Below are 24,392 nucleotides of genomic sequence, written 5' to 3'. Positions count from 1 at the left end.
GTCTTAGTTTGCCTTTCTGCTTGGAGATCAAGAATTCAATCCCCATGCACGTACAGCTCACTTAGGAACCTGATTAAATCCCATGGTGGTCATGTGGTGTGACTGTGAACACCCATGTATTCACACCCAAACATTACTGCAATGATGTTTGTACAAAATATAAAGTATCATTTGAACACTAACAACACACCGATCATTAATATCATTGTAAAATGCATGTCTTAATCTTATAAGTGAAGTTATGAATTCCCTCTATATAATGTTACTAGAATATGTTTAAGACAAAGACAGGTAAAAGTGATAAACTGGGCACAGAATTTTTCACAGCCCTGATAAGTTTAGCTAGATTGATCTAATTTTTAAGTGTAGAATAGGCCTCAGATTCCTGGAGACCATACTAAGCAGACTCAGAGAGTTGATGTTATGTACTTTAAGTTTGGGATCTCTGAACCACGTTCCTGAGGGAGGACCTTATGAACTGGCAGGGAAATTAAGTCAAGTCACCCACAGCACCACACTGGGCAGCAAGGAATGAGCACGGAGCATCCATAGCATCTTTCAGCATAACAGTATAAACAACGGGATTGTGATACCATTCGGAATCACAGTAATGTTAATCAGATGCCTACAGCAAAGAATACATGAAAAAAGTAATTGTTACAAATATAAAATAATATTGTGTTAACATCTGACATCAAAATCCTGAATAAAGCTTTTATTTTCTGTTCTTATTCCAGTAATGAATTATTATAGAATTTTCATGCCTGATATGTTCTGTGATTCAAATTACAATCTGATTATGACAAATATTGCAATGAGAGAAGACACTAGAACTAATTTGCTCTCTCTGGTTAATGGGAGCAATAAATAGGGAGATTCATCCAGTCTTCTGATTCAGCTAAATGATTAGGTGGTTGTTCAGGATTTCAGAGATGTTGGTTTCATTCCCTGGCAGACAAAAAAAGCAGTACTATACACCTGTCTCATATGCACAAAAAGAGATAAAGAAAAATCTCCAGCAAGAAATGAAGGCATGGTTTGAATGTCCATGTAGGACATCTTATAGGGATAACTACTATGCACTCCTTGTAGTAAAGTAATTTTGTTGGGCAAATGGAAATGCATCTAGTAGAAATTTTAAAAAAAGTCTGTGGTCTAGGCATTTTCATCATTAGTTTTGCTTCCAAATTTGAAGGCCTCTCCAACACTCCAATGAATTAATCTGACACTCCCTTTGTCTCAGTACTCCCTCAGCGGTCCTCCCATGTTTCAGGGCTCCCCTGTGTGATGGAATCTTAAAATTATATTATAATGTTCAACCAGTAGGTGGCGCCATGTGTGAAATGCCTTACCTGAGCTGGTAATAGCTATACCTGGCAGTGCATCTTAAAGAGAACACACCTCTTGTAGCTCTCTCTATGATGGAAGCAAGATAGCCAGTCCAAATTAGGTACAGAAGCCTGATCTTCTGGTAACAGCTCTGAAATATACCATGTACTAGGAGAACATGACATGGTGTCAGAAGTAAAGGGAGTCTAAGTAGTCCCAGAGGAGAACAGAAATAGAAGGAAAACAGCGACACAGGCTGCTAACAAAAGACAAAGAAAAGCCACAAAGCTTGCAGAATCAATCTCATAAACATGCTACTCTTCAATGCCCCAGAGAACTTCAGACCTGACAGACCTTTGAAATGGACAGATTGGAAGTAGAGTGTCTTTGCAAGGCTTTGCATTGCTACTAAACTCTTACCAGGAAACTGGAGATATTCAAGTATTGTCTTTAATTTATGCTATAGGGACGCAGGCAGAGCACATATTTAAATCTTTTGCATTTACTGATGACAGTCACAAAGATGACTTTATGAAAGAGTCCTGGCTATGTCTGAGGCCTACTTTAAACCTCAGAGAAATGTTGTTTGTGAAAAGGTGTGTTTTCACCATAGAATTCAAGAACCTGGGGGATCTGTTGAATCTTTTATAAGAGTTTTGCATGCCTTGGAAGAAAATTATGATTTGAGGACAGTAAAAGATGAAAATATTAGAAACAGACTGGTTATTTGGCTTACTAGCAAAGCCTCTCACAGCAGCTACAATTAAAGACAGATGTAACCCTACACACAGTCATCCAAATAACAAAGCATATTGAGCCAGTGAAGCAGCAAAACAAAAGGCAGGAGCAACTTGAAAAACCTGAAGAACCAGAAACTAATTTAGAAGCTATAAAGAGACACTGCATGACTGCTACAAGTAATCATCTTCTATCGATAAAACCCCTAAGGCAAAAAGGAAGAAGTACTACAAAACCTTTCAGACTAACCATACAAGATGTGGAAAATTTCATAGCCAAGTGATGTGTGTGTCCAGCTAAAGGTGCAAGATTTAATAAATGCACAAAATAATGGACATTTTGCAGCTGTTAGCTGCACTAAGACTACTGCAAACAGTCAGCAGTCATTGTTGCTGGGATCTATTACATGTGATAAAACAAAGCCTGCCTGGAGAGTGAAACTGAATATTCACAGAAACACTGTTGACTTTAAACTTGACTCAGAAGAAGACATGACAGTCATATCAGAAGGGACATATAATCACCTTCTACCCCTCCCAAAGCTGAAATCATCTGACACAGCCCTGACTAGCCCTAGAAGTATTCTGAACTGTAGCCAGTTCACCACAGAAATAATTTACAAAGGCAAAAGATTTGCATTCAGAGTGCATGTGATCAAAGACCAAAACCTTCTCAGCCACAGCATGACAGCCATGATGGGCCTAGTGAGAAAGATGGAAGAACCTGGTGGCATATATGGTGGTATTGGGCTTTCGAAAGGAGATGTGGTACAAATAACCCTTAGAGACAATGCTGAATCATATCGTATACATACACCTCACAATATTACTATCCCATTACTTCATAAAGTGAAAACAGAGAATGGAACACATTGGCATAATTGAGAAAATCTGAGCCAACTCTATGGTTTACTCCAATGGTACTGGTTATAAAGACAAATGGAAAAATAAGAATCTTTGTGGATCTTAAAAGGCTTTATGAAACAATTGTGAAAGAAAAATATATCCTCCCAAAACTGGATGACTTCCTTCCCAAAGTGAAAGGAGCTACAGTATTCTACAATGGTCAGCATGCAAGCAGCTATGACCAAGGTGGTGTATTGTTGCAACAACATGGATCTGAGTGGAAGCCAGTCACCTTTTTCTCTCACACACTCTCAGAAACAGCATATAGGCTTGCGAGAACTTTTACAGATATATTTGTGGATTGGGTTCATGTACCCTGTTAACTACACATAAACTGCTTGTAATCCTCATCAACAGAAAATCAAGCACCTCTGAGTTGCCATCGTCTTTTGATAAGGTCAATGTGATTTAATCTAGTTGCTAAATATGTTATCAAGGGGGAAAAAATCTGGTGGTAGCAGACACTCTGTCATGTAGCCTAGCATCACACACAACACCCTGTGAGCTGACACATGACATAAAGGTGTATGTGGATATATACAGACCAATGTCAGAAAAGAGACTACACCAGGTACAAGAAGCAACCTTAGCACACACACACACACCTTCAAGAAGTTCTAAATTATGACAGGGCCATCTGGCCCAAATATCTAAAGGACACAAAAGAAGCAAAAAGACTACTTTGCAGTAGGTGGACAATAAAGCAAGTCAAATGGACTCATGATTAAAGGCAACTGCATCATAATTCTAAATGCAATGAGAGGAGAAATACTAAATCTTATTTATAAAGGACATCAGGGACTAACTAAGCTCTGTGAATGGGCTGGGCATCAGCAAGAACATAAAGAATAAAGTATCTGCATGTGAAAATTGCAGAACTAATAGACCAACACAACACAATCTTTAAAAACAATACCTCTAACAGCCAGAACTTTTTATGCACATTCAGAGGACATCATCACCTGGTCATAGTGGACTATTTTTCTACATACATGTCACAGTGTTATCAAGAAATTGATAATTTGAAAATTGAAAATTTTGCTCATTTCAGCATTCCATATCAACTAGTGACAGACAACAGACCACTATTCATCACAACGGATTTAAGTCATTTCAAACAAACATTTTATCATATTACCAGCAGCACACATTACCAACCGGTGAATGGAAAAGCAGATAGAGCTGTATAGACAGCCAAGAAAATCCTACAGCAGGACAATCCATTCCTTGCTCTTCTGAGCTACAGATCAACACCAATAGCGGTTACTGGATATAGCCCAGCAAACTGTTCATGGGAAGATAACTCAGAACTATTGTTCTGACTTTGGAAAAGAATCTATTTCCAAAGTGGACAGACATGAAGAGATTAGCTAAATCAGATAAAAGGGCAAAAGGAACTTACAAACACTTTTATAACTGACATCAATCAGTTAGAGAACTGCCAGATCTAGAGCCTGGTGACCAAGTTTGTGTCAAACTGGATGGAGAAAAAGGATGAAGAACTCCAGCTGTCAGAATTCATCACCCAGATTGTTTTTCTTTATATGTGATCATAGAATCATAGGACTGGAAGGGACCTCAAGAGATCACCTAGTCCGGTCCCCTGCACTCAAGGCAGGACTAAGTATTATCTAGACCATCCTTGACAAGTGTTTGTCTAACCTACTCTTTAAAATCTCCAACAATGGAGATTCCACAACCTCCCTGGGCAATTTATTCCAGTGCTTAACTACCCTGTGAAGGGTATGCTTGTGTTCATTTTTAAACAAAATGTGATTTAGAAGGTACGTATGCATAAAGAAGCATGCTGTGGCTCACGACCCTAAGAACATTCTAGAAAAGGCCAAGGGGAGGGGGATGAGCTCAACATGTGGAGTGGAGAAGTATAAGCATGTGATGAACAAATCCATATATGGAAAGGTTAAATATGATTGGCTAGAGGTTTGTGGTATGTAACTTGTTATGTAACTGCCATGTGCTCTAAAATAGCAATGGGAGGGGCTCCTAGCTGGAGGGACTCTGGCTGATTTTTGTACCAGGGCTCTCCCTTTGTGCACATTGAATAAAGTCTTGTTGAATTGAATTGAATAAAGTATTGAAGATCCTTGATTCTGCCTGGCATCTGACTCATTTGGTTATTATTGGGAACCACAAAATCCCAACAGTTTCTTGGCGCAGAGAGCAGGGTGAGAAATATCCTTCAGCGTCATGACCTACAATCCAATTAGAGGGTGAGTTTGTTCATTTTTTATTTGGTTGTGTGTCTCTGACCTGACTGGTGACTCTCATACCTTTTGTAGTAAGCAAGTCTTGGTGTTGGGGAATTCAAGGGGTTTGTTGCAGTTCTGAAACATTTAGGTCACAGTCTTAAGACATTGTACTTAGTGTGGGGGCTAGTTAAGCTGTAAGTTCCTCTGACTGAGTGTTGTTGAAGTGGGAAATCAAAGAGGCCATATGGACCAGCAGTTAGTGTAGGGGCAGGTACAGCCCTAAGTACCTCTAGTTAATGTGTTGGCTGGCCCAGATCTCCGAATTGGAAATTGTAATTGTGCAGATCAAAATAAATTGAAAAATGGATCAATCTGCCCCCTGGGCATTTCAGTCTGGGGTGTTTGATTTGAATAAATTGATATTAGTCTGTAAATAGAATTGTATTTAAAAATTTGGAGATTGGAGGATATTTTGGTTAAAAAAGAAAAAAAGGGAAAGATGAAGGGATATAGTGATCCATAATATGAAGAGTGTATAATTAGTGCTTTTATAACTATTGTAGCAGTAAGTTTATTCGTTTTCTTGTTGAGATATTTTGGCTGTCTGACTGAAATAAAGAACGATGACCACCCCCCATTACACATTGGCAACACTGATATTGTGCATAAACCACAATATTTATCAGAGGAAGATAATGTCTTCCATGTAGATGTAAGGTTGCTGGCTGTAAAATCTGTCCTGTCTCAGTATGACAAGGCATTGAAACAAGGATATCCAACACATGATGATTACCCGACTAAACATCCATATTATGTTGCCTGTTGGTATATGGGGTTAAAAAAACAGTAAAGAGAAGGACAAAATGGCTGGTATGTGTTTAATTGTTGATTATGAACGGCTGGTTAGAAAGTGTGATTGCTAAAAGGAAGGGTGGGAGAGTTAGAAGCAGAGGTAGAAAAACTGCAAGCTGAAGAAAAAAAGTGTAAAGAAGCAGACTCGCAGGGAAAGAGATCTTGTCCCTCAGCACCTTTGGACCCTACATGTGGAACATGGGGATATCAGTCTAGTTTCATGGCTCCGGTGAGAGTGCACACTGTCCCTAATCCTAATCAAGGGGAAAGGGACCCTGCTACTCTTTGTCGCTTAGAGCACACGCCTATGAGTCCATCTGACTTGCAGAGCATGTTAAAAGAATTGCCATCTTTGCAGCTTAATAACCCAAACCTACCCTTCTGGGAAAAGGCACAGGAGTGGATGGTAGTGGGAGGCTTACACGCTTTTGATGTTTTCACCATGGTAAAAGCAAAATGTTCTGGCACAGCCTGGAGTAGAATTGCTGGTGGTTTTAATAACTCTGCATGGGCAACTGCTATTTTTGCCTCCTCAGCTGGTAGTGCGGGATTTCCGACAGGCTGTAATGGTGGCTTTGGGGCCGGGTACTAATTTGTACTCATTATATGCTAACCAAAAACAGCATCCAAATGACCCATTTGAAAAATATGTGGAAGACAAGTTTGAGTTATATCAACAGTATGGGGGGCAACAGAATGCTATTTGTGAAGATGCTGTATTTATAGAGGGGGTACTTGATGGGGTATGTGGCCTGTATAAGGCAGCCCTGAAAACTGGCTTTCAGCCTCCGGGTTATGCTGAATTATTAACATGGGCTTCAAACATTAGCAAACACAATGAGGAACAGGGTACAGGAGAAAAGGTGCACAGAATGCAAACCCGAGGACAGAAAGGAAAAGGAAAACTGAACATGAGTTTGGAAGATAGCTTTGTTGCTGCAGTTAAAGCAGCAAATGTAGGAGGTAGTAACTGTGGAATGTTGGGCCATAACAAAAAGGAGTGTTATAAGAAAGGAGGTGGAAGAGCTGATCGGTGTATGAAATGTGACCAGACAGGGCATTGGTCCAAGAATTGCCTTAGTAACAAGGGTAAAGAACCTCTTGAGACTATGTCCTGGGACCAATTAATACAAATCCTCTGATTAGGGGTTTTCAGCCCCCATTGCCGCAAGCCAGTATGGCTCATCTGCACGTCCGTTCTAAATGCTAGGGTTGGGGGCATGTTGTGTAAAGTCCTTAGAGATACGGGAGCTTCAGTATCTATCACTGATATTCCAGGATTACCTTTGACTTCTAAATTTACTACTTTAACAGGGTTGTGGGGAGCAAGTATGAAAGCATATCTGACAAAGCCCCTTTTAATCGAGACAGAAGAACGTTTTTGGATGGGGCGATTTTATTATGCGCCAAAACAAGCCGAAAGTACAATAATGGGAACTGATATGTTACGAAAATTGGGGTGTCATTTAAATTTGCGTGAGTCAACTTCATTGCAAATACCATCTCAAAAGTCTAGTGCTAATGTGCCTCTGATCTATTCTTCTCCAGGTGAGCGTGTGTGCGTTGTGCAGGTTCTCCCTGAGCTGCCAGGACCAGAGGGAGTGTGGCCAGCCGATAAACTCAACTGTGGCGCCCGGAATTGGACACAATATTCCAGTTGAGGCCTAATCAGCACAGAGTAGAGCAGAAGAATGACTTCTTGTGTCTTTCTTATAACAGTCCTGCTAATACATCCCAGAATTATGTTTGCTTTTTCGCAACAGTATCACACTATTGACTCATATTTAGCTTGAGATTCACTATTACCCCCAAATCCCTTTCTGCAGTATTCCTTGTATGTGCGCAACAGATTGTTCCTTCCCAAGTGGAGTACTTTGCATGTGTCCTTATTGAATTTCATCCTATTTATTTCAGACCCTTTCTCCAGTTTGTCTAGATCATTTGGAATTTTATTCCTATCCTCTGAAGCATTTGCAACCCCTCCCAGCTTGGTATTGTCCGCAAACTTTATAAGTGTATCCTCTACAGAGGCAGATTAGCATTTTGGGCGCTCCTAGGCCAGAGCAAGTGGGGGCCCCTCCCCATCCCTTCCACCTGCAGTCCCTCCCCTGCCCCCCTCCCATGCTCCTTCTGGGGACCAGGTTCAGGGCACAGGGGCTTGCCCCACTTCCCTCACCTGGCACTCCTGCCGGGGAGCAGGGTAAGCCCCCGTGCCCTGACCCTGCTGCCCTACAGAGCAGAATGAGGTGTGGGGGTGCCCATTTTTCCAGGGCCCCCCAATAAGCCGGGCCCCTGGGCATGGGCCCCATTGGCCCAGTGGCTAATCCGCCACTGACCCTCTATGCCATTATCTAAATCATTGATGAAGATATTGAACAGAACTGGACCCAGAATTGATCCCTGTGGGACCCCACTAAATATGCACTTCCAGCTTGACTGTGAGCAACTGATAACTACTCTCTGGGAACAGAAGACCGACAATTAAGAGTTCAGCAGAAACTATTGATATCTTCAGTTTGTTTCTCAGAAGGAACAATCAACAGAACAAACTCTACAGCTGGCAGACGCAGAACAAAAAGAAGATACAAAGTTTCCAACCCAACCACAACCAGTTGTTGCAACTAAGGACAGCTAGATGACCACATTGTTACGCACTGGTTTGGTTTAGAGATGCTTAACTGACTGATGCATACCACACTTTCACAACAGCATGATAGTGTAAATTTCGTAAATGGTAGGAATGTAAAACTAAAAGGGTGAGAGAGGTGATAGAATGCTAAAATTGTATTACAATGTTCAGCTACTAGGTGGAGCAAAGTACGACATACTTTGCCTGAGCTGGTAACAGCCATATTTAGCACAGCATTACATAAGAACGGCCCTACTGGGTCAGACCAAAGGTCCATCCAGCCCAGTATCCTGTCTTCTGACAGTGGCCAGTGCCAGGTGCCCCAGAGGGAATGAACAGTAATCAAGTAATCAAGTGATCCATCCCCTGTCACTCATTCCCAGCTTCTGGCAAACATTAAAGTATTTTAAATACATCTGCCATATCTCTCTCCATGATGGAGGCTCTGCAGCCAGTACATATCAGATACAGAAGTCTGACCTGCTAATAGCAGCCATGCAACATACCATGTACAAGGAGTACAATACACCCTGATCACCCTCATTACCCTTTTGCATCTTACAGTTTTTACAACATTTTTTTTCAAGCAGGTCAAGTAACTTTTACAGTGGAGTTTTGCAGTGGATTCAAACTGTTTCCAGGTAAAACTTGCTTCTTTCTCCAGTGTGTTAGTTGAGTGATTTTCAGTGTTCACCTGGAAATTATATTCTCTCAGTGATTTGTTACTCTTTGTCTATGGTCAATTCATTTTCCTCTCCCCATTGACCTGCAGATAATACAAATCAAGAATTTCAAGTTGGATTTTTTTTTATTCAGTTGGCTTTCCCAATTGAATAGGTTGACTGGTAACAAAATTATGTTCAGCTTAGAATATGTATAAACTAGTATATCTGAGAGTTTACTAACCGTTCCAGTTTTTCTAGCGACTAGTAAAGTTGCAATTTTAAGAATTTGACTGGACTTTATACAAGTCTTCCCTCATGCAGAACACATGATTGATAGAAAAATAAACATTCAGGATGCATTTTTCTAGTGGAGCTGATGCAAGCTACATTTTCTAGAGATATGCCTGAACCAAAACCCCAATTCCAACACCTGTAAACTTTTGAGAAATCTGGATCAGGATTTCAGATCTGAACTCAAAGGCCCATGTCTCCATGAGAAACTGGAAACAAAAAACTACAGCTCCCCACAAGACTTTGGGAAAGTTTGACTTTGGGAAAGAGCGGCAGTGCCATTATTACTCAGTGTGACCCGTACATCCCTCAAATATTGAAGAAAGTTTTAATTTCCCAAAGGATTTCTTTGGATTTAGAAGATTTATTTTTGTGTTCTTTATACAAGTTTTCTGACTTATTTCTGTTCTTGGTTTCTTTTCACAAAGGATTTTTCCTGGTTCGTACTTTTATTGTTTGTTTGCATTTTCCAATAAAGCCTTGAGTGCTTACACAGCCTATCCTGGGAACTGATATTTTATCCCTTTTCCAGAGATGCTTATTCTGAACAGATGGCAGTGGACTCTAGAGGTATAATTCATCTCTGCTCCTATCCCCTTCAGGGTTTGGGATTCCATCATGATTTTGCGAGAGTCTATCTTAGTTTTCATTTTTCTTTTTGTTAATAGTTACCTTATTTATGAGGGGAGTTTTGCCTGCTTTTATTGTTCATGTAATGTCAAGATTTTCCTTCCCTTGGGCTTTATAAGTAAGAGGACTAGGGAGCAGATTTCCAGGCATTTATTATATCTAACTATCTAAAGTACCTGATTTGTGAGTACAGTCAAGGAGCAAATAATCACAGGAACAAAACTGTGAGCATAATTACTGGTATTTGCAACTCTGCATTTTCAAAAATAGTACCCCATTGAAGCTGGACTGAAAATGTGACTCAAGACAAGACTTTTTCAAAAGAGCACAGGGTTGGATTTTTCGAGGGCTCAGCACACTGCAGCTTACACTGGGACACTTTGGGCCAGTTTTAGGGCCTAAATGGGAGCTGAGTGCCTTTGAAAAAAGAATATAAAGGGTAGGGTTTTCAAAAGTGCTGAAGAAGCTTAGGAACACAAGTCCTCTTAAAAGGCAATAGGACTTGTGCTCCTAACTCACTTAGTCCGTTGGCACCTTAAAGACTAACAGATTTATTTGGGCATAAGCTTTTGTGGGCTAGAACCCACTTCACTGAATGCATGGAGTGAAAATTACAGATGCAGGCATTATTATACTGACCCATGAAGAGAAGGGAGTTACTTCTCAAGTGGAGAACCAGTGTTGACAGGGCCAATTCGATCAGTGCCATTTGCAGCTCACAGGGCAGAACCTACTACTGTCATGGAGTCCCTGGGCGATGCTCTGGAACTGCTCCCTACAAAGCCAGTCAGGACTCTGGGGAAGTCTCCTTTCTGTGAGCAGACTGTCTGCAGGACACACAGCTCACACAGCTTCCACCTTCCTGGGTCTGACCTCGGAGCATTCAGCATCCCCTGCCCCTCTGTGTGCTTCCTACAGCGAGTCCGCCCAGGCGGGCTCCTGGGGAAGCCAGAGGGTCCTACACCCCAACTCCACAGTCAGACGTGACTCTCAGCCAGCCAGTAAAACAGAAGTTTATTAGATGACAGGAACATGGTCTAAAACAGAGCTTGTAGGTGCAGAGAACCGGACCCCTCAGCTGGGTCCATTTTGGGGGGCAGTGAGCCAGACAACCATGTCTGCCCTTCTCTCCATGTTTCCAGCCAGCCCCAAACTGCCTTCCCCTCCAGCCCCTCCTTCTCTGGGCTTTGTCCCTTTCCCAGCTAGGAGGACACCTGATTCCTTTGTTCTCCAACCCTTTAGCTCTCACCTTGCAGGGCGGGGAAGGGCCAGGCCATCAGTTGCCAGGAAACAGGGTGTCGGCCATTCTCTGTATCCAGACCCCTGCACACACCTGCCCTCTAGGGCTCTGCAATGATCATACACCCTTATCCCACCACCTAGATACTTAAGAACTGCATAGGGGGAACTGAGGCACCCCCATACTATTCAGAGGAAATATTAAGAACAGTCCTGCTTTGTCACAACTATACAGTGGGTCATTGTGCTCCCTGGGCCAGCATGGAGTTCTGTCTTCTGGGGTGTAGTGGGCAAAGGATATTGCCTAAAAGGTGGCTTTCCATGTTTATAGCAATGTATCATTTTGAGGTCAAAATATTTATAGCAATGTATCATTTTGAGGTCAAAATACCCAGCTGCTATAGCATATCTGGTATCTATCCCGTCTCCAACATGCAGTGATGGGCAGCAGTGTAAAGCAGGAAGGAAGGAAGAAAGAAAGGATGACAGCTGGTTTTGGAAAATGTTGATGGCTGTGCATGCAGCTTTCAGACCCAGAGCAGGAACTGAATTTTTCCTAGATTCATAGATTCTATGAAATTCATAGAAGGAACCATTATGATTATCTGGTCTGACCTCCTGCATAACACAGGCCATAGAACTTCCCCAAAATAATTCCTAGAGCAGATCTTTTAGAAAAAAACATCCTAACTTGATCTTAAAATTGTCAGTGATGGAGAATCCACCATGACCCTTGGTAAATTGTTCCAGTGGTTAATTAGTCTCACCATTAAAAATGTATGCCTTATTTCCAGTCTAAATTTGACTAGCTTCAACTTTCAGTCATTGGATCATGTTATACCTCTCTCTGCTAAACTGAAGAGCCCATTATTAAGCATTTGTTCCCCATGTAAATACTTATAGACTGTAATCTTCACCCCCTTAACCTTTTCTTTGTTAAGCTTCATAGATTGAGCTCCTTGAGTCTATCAGTATAAGTCATGCTTTTTAATCTTTTAATTATTCTCATGGCTCTTCTCTGAACTTTCTTCAACTTATCACCATCCTTCTTGAATTGTGGGAACCAAACCTGGACATGGCATTCCAGCATCAGTCACACCAGTGCCAAATACAGAGGCAAAATAACCCCTCCACTCCTACCAAGATTCCCCTGTTTATGCATCCCAGGATCAAATTAGCACTAACATTTTCAATATTGCAGTACAGTCCACCTTCACCTATGAAATTCCTATATTTCTACGGTGTCTAAAGCTGACTCTTCAGACTCCTGGCTGTGCACCCGCATCATCCCTTTTGAAAATCTGTCTGCTCACCTCTCTGGGTTCTATTTTGGCCATCTGTAAAATAGGATGATGAGGGCTAGGTCATGCTGTTCTGACTCCTGCAAAACTCCCTTTGAGGTCACTGTAATCAACAGGAGTTTTGCCTGAGCAGGGACTATATTATTATGCCCTTATGAGGCTTCAGAATTAAAGTTTATAGAAGCCTTTGAGCACGGAGCTATGTAAGTGCAGTTTTCCCTTCCACTTTCTTCTCATCAGTTAGTGAGTCTGTAAAAGAGGAACAAGGAGTGAGGGAAGTGGGGAGAATTTTCTCTAATTAAATTGTAAAACATTGTAAAGATCAAAGTGCTCTCTTCTGCAGAATGACTAAGAAATTTAAAACCTAATTTTTGTGACAAAGATTGTAATAAGAAGAGAAAATGTCACATGAATCATTCCCTGCCATGATGACTGGTAACTGTGCAAACCTAATCCAGCATTATTACAATCCACCTATGTAATTCTGCATAGTCCCTCTCTTCAGGCTATGTCAGAGCCCTTAGCTAAAAATTAGAGAAATGGGTTAAGCAGAGGGAAAATAACATAAAATAAAGCAAAACATACTACTTAGATGAAGCCAAATTCTTTCATCAGGTTTCCATGGATATAGCCAGAGGAAAAAAAAATTGGCTCAAGGTTTTCTGGCATTACAAAAACTAATTTAGGGCCATATATTAATGTCATGATTCTCAAACTCACATGCACAGTCCCAATGAAGTAAATGGGACTATGCATGTGAGTAAGTTCTCACCATTGTGAGTGGTTCACACTGGTCCTAAGAAAATAGCTGAGACACAACAGCAGCAAGGATAGTAATGCAAGTATAGTACCTGCCGTTTAGGAGAAATGTACTGAATGCAAAATGTCTGTGCAGCTATGGACTTTCTTCACATAAATTTTTCATTTATCTCAATAACTTTCAGTGAAATCACTATAAATTGGAATTTTGCAGTAATAATTACTGTCTGGAAAGCCAGATCATACAACTTACCACCAAGTGGAGTTGTAACTGAAGTGAGCACACCCATAGAAACCAATGAGTATACTCAAGAAGCAAGCATTAGGTTCAGTAGTATTTGTTTTCAAGATCTGGCCCTAAAAACACTATCCAAGGTTAGGAAACAATTGCCATAGAATAAAGATAATATTACATCAGCAGTTGAAGCCATGATGTACTTGCAATAATAGTGTGTTTTGTGATAATACCTTATACTGTGTAATACTGAAGTCCACTGAATGTTAGATGCTCCATACATTTTTCCTTACATACAAATTATTGTACCTCATAAAACCTTCCAGTATGGTTGAGAATCATAGAATCTCAGGGTTGGAAGGGACCTCAGGAGGTCATCTAGTCCAGCCCCCTGCTCAAACCAGGACGAATCCCCAACTAAATCATCCCAGCCATGGCTTTGTCAAGCCTGACATTAAAAACTTCTAAGGAAGGAGATTCTACCACCTCCCTAGGTAACGCATTCTAGTGCTTCACTACCCTCCTAGTGAAAAAGTTTTTCCTAACATCCAACCTACACTCCCCCACTGCAACTTGAGACCATTACTCCTTGTTCTGTCATCTGCTACCACTGAGACCAGTCTAGATCCATCCTCTTTGGAACCCCACTTCAGGTAGTTGAAAGCAGCTATCAACCCCCCCACCCTCATTCTTCTCTTCTGCAGACTAAATAATCCCAGTTCCCTCAGCCTCTCCCCATAACTCATGTGCTCCAGCCCCCTAACCATTTTTGCTGCCCTCCGCTGGACTCTCTCCAATTTATCCACATCCTTCTTATAGTGTGGGGCCCAAAACTGGACACAGTACTCCAGATGAGGCCTCACCAATGTCAAATAGAGGGGAATGGTCACGTCCCTCACTCTGCTGGCAATGCCCCTACTTATACATCCCAAAATGCCATTGGCCTTCTTGGCAACAAGGGCACACTGTTGACTCATACCCAGCTTCTCATCCACTATAACCCCTAGGTCCTTTTCTGCAGAACTGCTGCCTAGCCATTCGGTCCCTAGTCTGTAGCAGTACATGGGATTCTTCCGTCCTAAGTGCCAGACTCTGCACTTGTCCTTGTTGAACCTCATCAGATTTCTTTTGGCCCAATCCTCTAATTTGTCTAGGTACCTCCGGATCCTATCCCTACCCTCCAGCGTATCTACCACTCCTCCCAGTTTAGTGTCATCTGCAAACTTGCTGAAGGTGCAATCCACACCATCCTCCAGATCCTTAATGAAGATATTGAACAAAACTGGCCCCAGGACCGACCATTGGAGCACTCCACTTGATACTGGCTGCCAGCTAGACATGGAGCCATTGATCACTACCCGTTGAGCCCGACAATCTAGCCAGCTTTCTATCCACCTTATAATCTATTCATCCAGCCCATGCTTCTTTAACTTGCTGGCAAGAATACGGTGGGAGACGGTGTCAAAAGCTTTGCTAAAGTCAAGGAACAACACGTCCACTGCTTTCCCCTCATCCACAGAGCCAGTTATCTCATCATAGAAGGCAATTAGATTAGTCAGGCATGACTTGCCCTTCGTGAATCCATGCTGATTGTTCCTGATCACTTTCCTCTCCTCTCAGTGCTTCAGAATTGATTCCTTGAGGACCTGCTCCATGATTTTTCCAGGGACTGAGGTGAGGCTGACTGGCCTGTAGTTCCCAGGATCCTCCTCCTTCCCTTTTTTAAAGATGGGCACTACATTAGCCTTTTTCTAGTCGTCCGGGACCTTCCCCCATAGCCATGAGTTTTCAAAGATAACGGCCGATGGCTCTGCAATCACATCCACCAACGCCTTTAGCACTCTCGGATGCAGCGCATCCGGCCCCATGGACTTGTCCTCGTCCAGCTTTTCTAAATAGTTCCAAACCACTTCTTTCTCCACAGAGGGCTGGTCATCTCCTCCCCATGCTGTGCTGTCCAGTGCAGTAGTCTGGGAGCTGACCTTGTTCGTGAAGACAGAGGCAAAAAAAGCATTGAGTACATTAGCTTTTTCCACATCCTCTGTCACTAGGATGCCTCCCCCATTCAGTAAGGGGCCCACACTTTCTTTGACCTTCTTCTTGTTGCTAACATATCTGAAGAAACCCTTCTTGTTACTCTTAACATTTCTTGCTAACTGCAAGTGTGATTTGGCCTTCCTGATTTCCCTGCTGCATGCCCAAGGGAAGTGGAAATGTTGTTCCTTGACTTTAGCAAAGCTTTTGACACAGTCTCCCACAGCATTCTAGCCAGCAAGTTAAAGAAGTATGGGCTGGACGAATGCACTATAAGGTGGATAGAAAGTTGGCTAGATTGTCAGGCTCAACGGGTAGTGATCAATGGCTCCATGTCTAGCTGGCAGCCAGTATCAAGTGGAGTGCTCCAAGGGTTGGTCCTGAGGCCGGTTTTGTTCAATATCTTCATTAAGGATCTGGAGGATGGCGTGGATTGCACCCTCAGCAAGTCTGAAGATAACACTAAACTGGGAGGAGTGGTAGATACGCTGGAGGGTAGGGATGGGATCCGGAGGTACCTCGACAAATTAGAGGATTGGGCCAAAAGAAATCTGATGAGCTTCAACAAGGACAAGTGCAGAGTTCTGCACTTAGGACGGAAGAATCCCATGCACTGCTACAGACTAGGGACCGAGTGCCTAGGCAGCAGTTCTGCAGAAAGGGACGTAGGCGTTACAGTGGACAAGAAGCTGGATATGAGTCAACAGTGTGCCCTCGTTGCCAAGAAGGCCAATGGCATTTTGGGATGTATAACTAGGGGCACTGCCAGCAGATCGAGGGACGTGATCATGCCCCTCTATTTGACATTGGTGAGGCCTCATCTGGAGTACTGTGTCCAGTTTTGGGCCCCACACTACAAGAAGGATGTGGAAAAATTTGAAAACATCCAGCGGAGGGCAACAAAAATGATTAGGGGGCTGGAGCACATGACTTATGAGGAGAGGCTGAAGGAACTGGGACTATTTAGTCTTCAGAACAGAAGAATGAGGGGGGATTTGATAGCTGCTTTCAACTACCTGAAGGGGAGTTCCAAAGAGGATGGATCTAGACTGTTCTCAGTGGTAGCAGATGACAGAATGAAGAGTAATGGTCTCAAGTTGCAGTGGGGGAGGTTTAGGTTGGATATTAGGAAAAACTTTTTCACTGGGAGGGTGGTGAAGCACTGGAACGGGTTACCTAGGGAGGTGATGGAATTTCCTTCCTTAGAGATTTTTAAGGTCAGGCTTGACAAAGCCCTGACTGGGATGATTTAGTTGGGGATTGGTCCTGCTTTGAGCAGGGGGTTGGACTAGATGACCTCCTAAGGTCCCTTCCAACCCTGATATTCTGTGATTCTATGACTGGAAGTTGAAGCTAGTCAAATTCAGACAGGAAATAAGGCATACGTTTTTAATGGTGAGAATAATTAACCATTTGAACAATTTACCAAAGGGTTGTGATGGATTCTCCATCAGTGAAAATTTTTAAATCAAGATTGGATGTTTTTCTAAAATATATGCTCTTGGAGTTATTTTGGGAAGTTCTGTGGCTTGACATATACAGGAGATCAGACCAGACAATCACAATGATCCCTTCTGGCCTTAGAATCTATGAATTATGATTTGTAAGTAAACAGAAAAAGAAAGAAGGTGAAATCAAACTATGGATCTTGGATTACTGAGTTTATTATTCATTCCAAGAAAACCTCATTGTATAATTGTGTCTCAAGGGCCTGAGGATACAATGCAATGGCAAACAAAGTGCCTCCCAAGCCTCTGGCTATTAATGGCTGTAAAGAATTGCTGCAGTTCTATTAACTTGTTATTAGCTTTAAAGGAGGTTATCACCTACCCCCACATTTCCCAAGCTGTAGGTGTAGGGGTGCCTGAATGCTGTTGGGAAGGGCTAGCAAGGAGGCATAGATAGGCCTCATTTGTTCTCCGGCATGTCAACTTTCAGTTTTTAAAAAATGGCAGTAGCTGTTGTGGTTGTGAAGAAAACATTCAAATGGTCACCTGAGTATAATTACCAATGCAGCAATGATGGCCTGAGTTTGCAGAGATCCTGACACAACAGCTCTGAGGTGAAATGACCTCATTCCTTTCAACTGGTGCTAACTCAGATGCCGTTGACAATACCTGAAATGTAAATGTTAACTACTTCATTGCCCATCAAAGTATGTAAGAAAAGAAACAAGATATCATATTATGGAAAATTGTACAATCTGCCATATGTGACAACTCATTTTGCGTAGGCTATTAATAATACATGGTGAGGTTGAAGGGGGATAGAATTTATTTCATTTTTCCTGAAAGGGGACTTGGCTTTTAAAACTTGGTGAAATGCTGGTCTAGATACCAGCATCATATCAGCAATTCACAGGTTATCTATGGCAAAGCAGCCCTTATCAAGTGAATTTCCTACTCTCAGCAAAACTGTTGTAACTTTGTTCACCAAAGTTTTAATGTACTTAATTCTCTCTGTTAGTGACTGATGGACCATAGCACATCAGCTCCCCTACTCATGAGATGCAGTTCCCAATTGCTGTAATTCTCAAATCAGAATGGTCTCCTAACTTTGCAGCAATATATAGGGGGTTTTGCGTTTAATTGCTTTTGTTTTTATTAGCACTAGAAGCTCTTTTCCCAACTGGATGAACAATCAAAGCTGCAGGATGCTTATGCTTGGGTGGCTAATCAGTGCTGCAAACTGTTTGGTTGCTTAGAGCTAGGCACACTTTCATGTTTGTCTGAATAATTAGAATTGAATGTTTTCCTGTGAAACACGAGACACTCGGGGCCTGATTTACAAAACATTTAAAGATTGGAAGCTTGAAGACACTGTCAATCTCTGGAGGAAGTAGAACTAAAGAGCCCCATCAGTACCCCAGTTCTGAATTTCCCCCACCCCCATTGCTGAAGTTTAACCTTTTAAATTAATCAAAGTTGTGAGGAGATGTCTCTTAAATGCTGGCTGTGCTCCACAGAGAGTCCATCTGTTTCAGCCACAAGGATTAAAAACAAATCTGTAAACACAGGTGCACCTGCCTCGGTCATAACAGATAGAGTAAGGAAAACTTCAGCAGCTCAAAGAAAGACAGCTTTAGCATGAATACATAGGACTTGTGTATGGCATTTCATTTTCAAAGCACTTGGCAAGTATTAACTAATTTGTTCGCACTACACTCTGATGAGGAAGGGAATATCACCACGTTCTTGATGGAGCTCTAAAAATAGCTCCCTTTTAGGGCTTCAGCATGTATGTCATTTAAACCACTGCCTCAGTTTCTCTAAAGCAAGTAGCATTTGTATGACCTGTTCAAGGCCAAGAAGGAATCCATTTGAGAGCCATGATTAGAACACAGACAAACCGGACTACTGGACCTGGGCAGGCCACCTCTCTCGTGTTAGGGATGGGGTTGGGGGGGTAGCTTCTTTGATGGATCATTGCTCTCTGCAGGAGGTAAATTTTTCTGTAATCTAATCTATCCACCAACCAACCTTATGTAGCTATAGGGTTTCTATCACTCTGCCATCTAGGCTTTCAATTAAATAATACAAACTTTGCAGGTTGCAGAGACTAACAAAACACAGAACAGAAACTGCATTAGAATGTTAGCATATGGAATTGCATACTTTTGCCATTGTTGCACCCATGTTGCAACTCTAGCATGCTGAGATTCTGAGAGTTTGCAAGTAATGTTCTGGAGGCAGTTGAAGCCAAGACTATACCCTTCCCCTTTGGAATTCACGTCCCTAAGCAGGATTGCACAATCAATGAGTGCTTTTGAAAGCCAGACGAAGCTGATTTGGGACCTAAGTCCCATCATATCCAAGTGTGGAGTTTAAAACACAGGGATATATTTAGATACTGAATGTGTCTTTATAAAAACAGAAGGCGTGAAATCCTAGCTGCACTAAAGTAAATGGCAATACAACCATTGACATCAGTGGGGCTGGGATTTCACCCATGGTGTTTAATACTGCTCTCAGAGTCACTGCAGGGTAACAGAGTGCAGAATTTGACTCAAGGGCTCTAAAATGAACGTGGAAGTAATGGAATTTATGATGATGGATGCAAATTTGTTTATCACTGCACACAATTTCTGGGATTCCTGAATAGCCAATGGTGGTATAGTCACATTAAAGAAGTTCAATCTTTAAAATAAAGCGGGGGGGAAAGACATATTTACCACTGCATTTCAGTTTTAACTTGTAGCATCCCCTCCTATTCCAATCCTGCGCCTCATATGATTGGAAACTATCACATATTCCAATTAGTGCGGTGTATTTGTGTTATGGAAAAACATTTGCTCTAGATTAATTTAAAAACAAAGTCATTTACGCTACTGTAAATCAAATTTTGACCAAGGGTCTCTAAGGGTGCAAGGCTAGTACTTGTAACTCCTTTTTGTTGTGTTTTTCCAAGGAATGATCCTCTCTGCTTTCTTTCCCCTCCTTAGTTAATGACATGACTACTGTAATTTCAAAGAAGAAAAATCGTAACGATAGCTGAACTATCAACAGGAATCTGAACTATCTGTACGTAAGCAAACAATCCCTTGAGGGAACTTTATTCCCTTATTTCTTCAGTATCAAAATGCCAGTGGTAAGAAAATATTTGAGCTCCTCGGACAGAGTCTAGTGTGAAAGCTTTTATTGTGAATATATATGGTTTTGAAGCAAACAATTTCTACCCATTACTTACACTGGTGAGAGGTGAAAAAAAGCAAAATGCCAAGTCTTTAAATGTAGGTGCCAAATTAGATACCTTAATCCACAGCTAAGTGTCTAACCTAATGGCTTGATTTTCAGAAGTGCTGACAGTATCCTCAGTTCTCGGTGAAAGTTGGGTTACTCAGCACCTACTAATCAGGCTACTAATTTAGATGCCTAACTATAGACTTAGTTGCCGAAAGTTTTCAAATTTTGGCTAGAGTCTACAGAGAACATCTCAACTTCATGCTATGACTAACAAACACCTGCATGGTAAATCCCATTTGATTTTATTATTTCCTGTGTTGGGATGCTCAGTACAATTAATTGCTGATGTCTGATGCTCTAAGCAAAATGTACATCTGGTTATCTGTTACTTCAGCATCTGACGAACAGCTCAAACCTGTATGAAGCACAGCAAGTGATTTTGAATAGGAGATGTTAAACTGCATTTAAAACAGTAGGAGTTTTCAACTACCTGCTGTTTCACTAAAATTTCAGTATATTGCAGGGGCAAAAGGTTGGAATAATACTGCATGATATTGGATGTCAGATCAGCCAATATGCAGTGCCATATTGTACTATCACAAAATGCAATATTATTGCAATATACTATGGCGCTGAGCTTTGGGAATGTAATAGTGCCATCATTTTGTAGCAATTGGTTTCTTGCCTTAGGGAATCATTCAAGGTGGGCAAGCGAAGCAATATTAGCTGTTTGCCCAGAACAAGCCTGTGGCTGCTTCCATTCTCCATTGTTCTATATAGACACCAAACAGAAGCTAATGTCCTTCCACTCTGCTTTGCAAAAATACCAAATAAGAGTTTCCCTATTAAAACTAATTTCTGTCATGTCAAAGCTGGCATGTGAGTCACTTTACCCATGAATACTTGTTTTCTGGGTTCATCCCCTTTAAGTGATCTTCCCTGCTATAGAGGTAACTGCCACTTTAGTTAGATACAACCAGAGATCACGCAAAAAGAACAGGAGGACTTGCGGCACCTTAGAGACTAACCAATTTATTTGAGCATGAGCTTTCGTGAGGCATTGCATGTGCACGTGCACACACACAATATCTTCAGAAAAAAAGAACATCAATACTGTGTACACACACAAAATAATTGCTTCTTCCTTTGTGTGATGGCTGGGTTGTGAGCAGTCAGACCCAGAGTCTGCAGTCATGGGACAGGAGTCACAGTTAGCTGGGCCAGGATACCCAGATGTCAGAAGCGGGAGATAAACTGAAGATCAAAACTACATGTCAGGGCCAGGCCTGGTCAGGATACCAGGGAGTCAGAGACAGGAGACAAACTGGAGATCAGAACCATAAGGCAGATGCTAGGAGTCACACCATGTTAGGATAGCAAGCCACAGGAGCAGGAAGCACACAGTCCAGAGCAGAATGGAACCCAGTTGTTCAGATAGCTTCCTGTTTCTGCTGCTGGCTACAATAGGGCCTGTGGGCCAATCGCTGCAGTGGGACTAGGCTTCATGGTCCCAGGTAAGCAATTATCAGCAAGTTGCCAGGTGGCAGGCGGGAGCATGGCTGCATCCATGAACCCTGCAGCTGTGGGTCATGATGCTTTGCTTTATAAAGTTTGTGCTATGGCAGTATCACTGAGTTTTGGTCCTATTACAGCAAAAATATTATCCATTGAGCAGGTAGCTTTATTCCACGCAAACTACCCCAGTTTTATTCAGATTTGGCCTGTAAAATAGGTTGTACTTTAATAGAATATATGAGAATCACGTTCCTGCATCTGTCCTGGCTTCAGAGTGTACAAGTAAACTTCAGCAGTGGATTAATTTCTCCTTGGCAGAGAAATAACTGAATAATGATAGGCTGTGTCTACTATAGAGACTGCGCCAGCATAACCCCATAGTACTGATGCATCCTACCCCAGTGGAAGTGGGTTTTTCATTGGTGCAGAAACACTACCTTCCCAAACAAAGTTATCTGCATCGATGGAAACATTCTTCTGTCAACATAGCTGCGTCTACATTGGGGTTTAGATCAGCATAGATATGACCATCAGGGGAGTGTTTTTTTCAGAGCCCCTGGCCTGGTGGGGGGAATGGGGGATAATGGTATGGGGTGGGTGAGGACATGGGGAGATACATCCCCTGACATGGTGGAGAAGGGCGAAATGGGGTCCCTGGCATGAGAGAAGGGATGCACACAGAGTCCCTTGTATGGGTAGGGAGAATGGGAGAGGCTGGCATGGGTGGAGGGAAATGTGGAGCCACATAGAGTCCCTGGCATCGGGTTGAAGAGGACAGACTAGGCTGCAGGAGTCCCTGAAATAGAGGGGGATGGAAAAGCAGTGTTTAGTGAGCTTGTGGGAAGATGGAGGAAAGCAAGGAGACCCTGGTTTGTTTGGCCTACAGAAGCAACAAAGTGTATGACCTAGTTTTTTTTCTAACATACACCTAGCAACCTCAGTGGAAGCTGTAGGTGCTCAGCTCTCTATAATTTAGGCCCATAGCTCCAATTAATGTTTTGAGCAAGAAGTAACACTTTCAGCACTCCAGAAAGAAACACCTCTTCCAATTCCAGTCAGTCAGACTGGTTGTTGTATCTATTGTAAATTGAATAGAAGAATCAATAAATGCAATACAAATTTAGGAATACAAGACGGAGCCTGGGAAAGATCCCTAGGAAGAGAAAAGAGAAGGACAAGATGGTGGAAAGTTGGTACCTGTCATAAATATAAAGGGAAGGGTAATCACCTTTCTGTATACAGAACTATAAAATCCCTCCTGGCCACAGGCAAAACCCTCTCACCTGTAAAGGGTTAAGAAGCTAAGACAACCTCACTGGCACCTGACCAAAATAACCAATGAGGAGACAAGATACTTTTAAAGCTGGAAGGGGGGAAACAAAGGGTCGGTCTGTCTGTGTGATGCTTTTTCCGGGAACAGAGCAGGAATGCTCTTCAGAACTCCTATAAAAAGTTAGTAAGCAATCTAACTAGAAATGCGTTAGATTTCCTTTTGTTTAAATGGCTGGTAAATAAGCTGTGCTGAATGGAATGTATATTCCTATTTTTGTGTCTTTTTGTAACTTAAGGTTTTGCCTAGAGGGATTCTCTATGTTTTGAATCTGATTACCCTGTAAGGTATTTACCATCCTGATTTTACAGAGGTGATTCTTTTACTTTTTCTTTAATTAATATTCTTCTTTTAAGATTCTGATTGCTTTTTCATTGTTCTTAAGATCCAAGGGTTTGGGTCTGTGTTCACCTCTGCAAATTAGTGAGGATTTTTATCAAGCCTTCCCCAGGAAATGGGGTGTAGGGTTTGGGGTTATATTTTGGGGGAAGATGTCTCCAAGTGGGCTCTTTCCCTGTTCTTTGTTTAAACACGCTTGGTGGTGGCAGCATAGGATTCAAGGACAAGGCAAAGTTTATACCTTGAGGAAGTTTTTAACCTAAATTGGCAAGAATAAGCTTAGGGGATCTTTCATGCAGGTCCCCACATCTATACCCTTGAGTTCAGAGTGGGGAAAGAACCTTGACAGTACCTATTCTGAGTTAACTGGAATAAAGAATCTAGCTTGATCCTACTGCCTGTTTGCTTGCTTACTTCAGCAAATTCTGCTTTCACACTTAATCTGACCCCAACTGCTGTGCAAAACTTCTCACTCCCAAGAGCACGCTTTGGCCATGTTGCTTGGGGTGTGGCCTGGGTTTCCTTTGTTCATCCATTCTGCAACACACAAGACCAAAGCTCCCTTGAGTTTAATGAGCACAAGAACTGACATGTCATCAGATAAACTACTCATTACAGTTGCACTTAAAAGGAAATAGATGACCTTTGACAACTATTAAACCTACTCTCCGATAGACAAGGACATTTCAAATCAGGTGGGCTTCAAAGA

The sequence above is a fragment of the Lepidochelys kempii genome, chromosome 2 (genome assembly GCF_965140265.1).
Source record: "Lepidochelys kempii isolate rLepKem1 chromosome 2, rLepKem1.hap2, whole genome shotgun sequence".
Taxonomy (NCBI): domain Eukaryota; kingdom Metazoa; phylum Chordata; order Testudines; family Cheloniidae; genus Lepidochelys; species Lepidochelys kempii.
The sequence above is the reverse complement of the archived record's forward strand: the minus strand, read 5'-3'. Positions refer to the sequence as shown.